Raw genomic sequence first — 5332 nt, 5'->3', positions numbered from 1 at the left:
CATAGGTATTTTTCAGGGTTAAGTGGAAGAACAACAGAGTAGCACTCTCCGCTGCCGAGTTGAACGTCGCCCTTTATTTTCTTAAATATTTATGAAGGATTTTTTTTTATGTATTAAAAGAGGAAATAATAAAACGTTATTATTATTATTATTATTATTATTATTATTATTATCCATACAAAATTAAAATGGTACACCAATTAACTGAAGATGACCCTGATTGAAGAACAGAATTCTGCAAAATCATGACGGAAACCATTGCAAGGCATCCTACCTATCTCCACAATATTTGTTTTAGCGACGAATGTACATTTTTAAAACAGCAATGTTCACAGACAAAATTGCCGTTATTGGAGTGACACCAACCCTCACGTTTTCCGGAAACACATACCCAATATCTAGAAAAAATTAAGGTTTGGCGAGGAATATTGGAAAACCATATTGTACGACCTCTATTTATCGATCAAAATTTAACAGCGGAACTATATTTGAATATGCTGGAAACTAATGTTGACCTTCTCATCACTGAAATCGTCGAAGCGAATCCTAATTACTTCGATATGGATATTGTATTTCAACAAGACGGAGCACACCACACCAAAAAACTATTTGGATACTACTTTTCCCGGTCGTTGGATGGCCGTCGAGGTCCTACAGAACGGCCAGCCCGCTCGCCAGATTTGACACCTTTGGATTCTTTTTTTATGGGGCTATTTTAACAAAACTGCACCTGCTTCAATATTGGATATACGGCAGAGAATAATAAATATTTGTAGAGATATTGCCGTTACTGACCTCAAGCTTATTACTTCATATTATGTAGTTAAATGTCAATGTATTCAGGCAATTCTTAATAGTTCCGCCATTTTGTAGTAGTTTGACATTATATTCTAGGGTTGTGAAGCATTTATCAGGAGCTTCAAAAAGATGTGACACAAGACCTCCCTTTCCATATAATTTTTTTCCCAGATGAAGCCCAGTCGCCATCTTGAAAGTTTCATCTGTCAATTTCACTTCAAAATAAAGTATTTGTGCAATAATTTCATTATCCCAAATTTCAATTTTTTTAAGTTGACCCGTTCAAAAATAAAGTGGGGGGGACATTAAACACTGTATATTAATTTAGCCTTGTCGAAAAGAGTTATGTTTTTATGTTATCCACTAATTGGTGAGGATTATTTATACTGAATCGTGTTTTGAAATTATTGTAGGATTGAATTCAATTCATGACCATTTTCGAAATTTTCACAACACAGGTCTGATTGGGAAATTAGTTTTGAGTGATTTGATGAGAGAATGAAGTTCAGGTGGTTTTGGTTTTGTAATCTTTCAAGTGGAGATCTCACATTGAAGTGTGTTTTTTGAATACGTTTCTAGATCGAGGTCATCTATAAACAAAATTCAATCGCGTCGTATATCATACTCAAGTGTCAGTAGAAAATCTTGAAAATTTTGGCAAACATATTGTTCAAGGTTTTTTGATAAGCTAACCATTTGATGTAAAAATTTTCAATAATTCAAATAACTCATTTGTTAAATAGATTGAGCGTAACTAAATATATCCAGTGGAAAAAAAACAAAATTCTAATTTGAATAAACAAACACCCTTATTCGATATCGAACAAGAGGTTATCATTATCATGTTTTCTTGAATTTTTGTTGTTAAAATATTGAATCATGTTTCAGGAAGGCAGAACCCTTCGATGGGGTGATTGCTTGCCACGAGGCCGTATCAGCAATTATGGTTTTACCTGTTAACTTTCCGCGAGTCATTTGATTCGACTTCCGGTCGCACGGTGCGATACCGGACACGGGGACAGACACGTGTCTTTTTACTTTCCGACGATGACATTTATTAGACGTCCGCGTAGAGTCGCGAACTCGTGTAAACAACTACCTTGATTTTGGATCGACTGTTTCGAACTGGTTGTGTAATGAAGATTTCTTTTACTTCTTACTGTTTTTTGGGCATAAAACCTTCACACAATCTGAAATTCGAATGATTCGAAAATAAATTGCCATTCCACATTGCCACTTTTTCCCTGGTACATGATGATGTTTTCAAATTTATTTTTTCTTATGGGCGCTACATTGGATTCTTTCTGTTCTGTTGTGGAATTGGCCGCGGTGGTAGTGCGCCCGACTCACGATTGAAAGATCGTGGGTTCGATTCCCGCCTCGACCAGATATTTTTTCTCGAGAAAATTTGTCTGGTTGAAGCTGGGATGATTCTGCAATCGTGTTAGGAATCACACGTTAAAAGGTAAGACCTCGTTAGTCCTTAGCTCTCCACAAGTTCTCAACTTCTGAGAGTTGTCGTTCGTATGGGGGCGACAGCTGATTAACGGAAAAACAGATTTTTTTTAAATAGAACCAGATTTCACGTTTTCAATAATGTATCATAACTTATCATTCTTTTTTAGAAAATTGGAGATATTGAAAAAATTAATTCTCTTCATAATAGGCTTCGACTTTGATGTTTCTAAATTTGACTTTCAATTCGTTACACTCAATGACATTTTGTAATTGGTACAAGTCATTGAATTTTTGGCGAAAAATGGCTTTCACGAATGAAGAAAAAAGAGATATGATAGAAATTTATCACAAATACGATAGAAACAGTTTCAGGACATCGGAAATGTATTTAAACTTGTATCCCGAAAGACGACAACCACATCGAACTATGTTCAAATGTTTGAATAAAATCTCATCGAGTTTGGTCCATTTGAAAAGCCGAGTAAAAAATGCGGAGACAGAATGAATCAGGAAACTAAAGAAAATTCGATAAATGGGGTATGTAAGAGGTAAGTTAGACATTGTGTCCTTTTCAATGAAAATAGAACTTTGAACAAATAACAATAATTAAGAAAAATGTAAAGACAAAAGTAAATCATACCAAATGCTCAAAATGCTCTTCTTGTTCATGATAACACAACTGTGCCCTTATTCACTGCTCTATTAATTTTCCTATGTTGAAGGTCTTCAATTTTTTCATATTCCCTCTAAACATAAACTCTATTTTTCAGTGTACCCCATAAGAATGTGTACTCCATAACACTTAAGTCAGGAGACCTTGCTGGCCACCTCACCGGCCCATTATTTCCTATCCATGTATTACCAAACCTTTCAGTCAGGTAATTAGATATTCGTCTGGATAGTGTGCGGTGGAGCACCATCATGTTGAAACCAGATGCTGTTATTGTTAGCCAGAGGTAGATCATCCAAATAGTCTTCGAAAATCGACATTAAAAATTGGTGATAGGTTTCTCCATTCAGAATTCCGTCAAATGAATGAGGACCCAAAATTCTATCTTCGTAAATTCCTGCCCACACGATAATACTAAATCGTACTTGAGGTCGAATTTCTTGGAACTGCCTGGGTTGTTTATGCTCCAAATATATTCGTTATTTAGGATGAATATCCCACAATTCGTGAGAGTGCTTTCATCTGTCCAAATTACATTTTCCTGGAAAACAGGAAAATCGTGTCTTCTTATGAGCAAATTACAAAATTCTAATCGCCTTTCAGGATCACCCGGATGCAAATTTTGAGTGTATTTTGTAACATTTTAAACCACTTTTTTGAGATGTCTCCAAACACGTGTATGATGAATATTCATTTCTGAGGAAATTTGACGTGTAGATTTCCCCGGGTTCATGTTTATCTGCAAATTATTAATTTTAATTGAAAAGGACACAATATCTAACTTACCTCATACATACCTCATTCATCAAATTTTCTTTAGTTTCCTGGTCCATTATGTCTCCGAATTCTTTCCTCGGCTTTTTAAATGAACCAAACTCGGTGAGATTTCGATCCAATAACTTGAACATAGTTCGATGTGGTTGTCGTGTTTCGGGATACAAGTTTAAATACATTTCCGATGTCCTTACACTGTTTCTATCGTATTTGTAATAAATTCAATACTTATTATAATAAGAATTAATTTTTTCCAATATCTCCAATTTTTCGAAAAAGAATGATAACTCATGATACATTATTGAAAATGTAAAATTTTGGGTATCCGACGTTTCGTCGGATAGCAAATATGAAAGCATTATTATGTAGCAGAGAAAAAGTAGCAATGTGGAAGTGCAATTTATTTTCGAATCCTTCGAAAAATAAAGCCAGAAAAAAATAAAAACCAATTTCCAACATTTCTGTGTTTTACGGATTTTTCCGGATACAGTCATATTGTTAGTCAAATAAATGCCCAACTTTGCCCCAGTTTAAACATCTTCGTATCTCTCATTGTTTCCGAGATCCCAATGGTGAGGATCGAATTTGAAACACCCTGTATAAACCACTGAAGAGACCAATTAACCAGTAATTTGTCGTATTAATAAATTTTGCCTATAAATTTGAAAAAATCAATGGAAAGAAATGAATTTCTATACTGAGCTTTCATTAGTGGTCGACGTTTCGGAAAACAATTTTTTTTCGTTATCAAAACCCGAAATTCACTTCAAAACGTTCGCCTCAAATTGTGAATACCTTTATTTTGTTTGACATACCTACGTCAAAACAATGAAATGTTCAAATGTCATATGCGATAGTTTACATGAATACCTATGCTACCAAAGAGAGCAATGTACAAATATTAAATTTTTCCCAATTGATATGACATCTTGACATTTCATTCTTTTGAAACGTCGACCACTGAATAAAACTTAGTAGTGAGTGTAGAAATTGATTTTTTTTCAATAAATTTTTTCAAATTGTCGGCATCAGGGCCGTGGATCAAAGATGTTATCACCAATAAAATAAAAGATTTCTAATCGCCAAGTGATTTGGCCGCTTTTATTACAAAAAATCACTAAAATATACAAAGAGATAACTACAAGGGTGTAACCTAAAATATGGGCACTAAACAAAAAAAAACAATTACGATAAAGAAAACGTAAAGCTGATGTCACTGATTCTTATGTTCTAATTAATGACGTAATGAGTCGATTCTTGCAAGAACTTCGATTAGAAGAATCGAATGTGAACAAGCAATTCAGGTTCAATTCTTCTTAACTACCCCCATGCCCCCTCCCAGTTGAGTGCCCTGAAGTAGAAGTTTCCCCCCCCCCAGCTAGTTGGCGAGGAGAACCTACTACCCCTCTCCATCCACCCCCGCTCTCCGAGCGGTCCTCAACTTGCTGATGGGCACTTCAGCAAGATTGACATCTGACCTCTTTTTGGTCAAAAGTCAGCCTCTAGGTGCTTTTACTTTCTTATCGAGTCTTTGTTTCATCTGACTATTCCTAACTGAATTTAAGCTTGGGGGCCCCAAAAACTAACCAGCGGCTTTGTGTTATGCATCGAGCGTTTCTCAGTGCACCCAAG

This window comes from Leptinotarsa decemlineata, unplaced genomic scaffold (genome assembly GCF_025532065.1).
Source record: "Leptinotarsa decemlineata unplaced genomic scaffold, Ldec_3_MD MMD2_tig00026340_RagTag_RagTag, whole genome shotgun sequence".
NCBI lineage: Eukaryota > Metazoa > Arthropoda > Insecta > Coleoptera > Chrysomelidae > Leptinotarsa > Leptinotarsa decemlineata.
The sequence above is the reverse complement of the archived record's forward strand: the minus strand, read 5'-3'. Positions refer to the sequence as shown.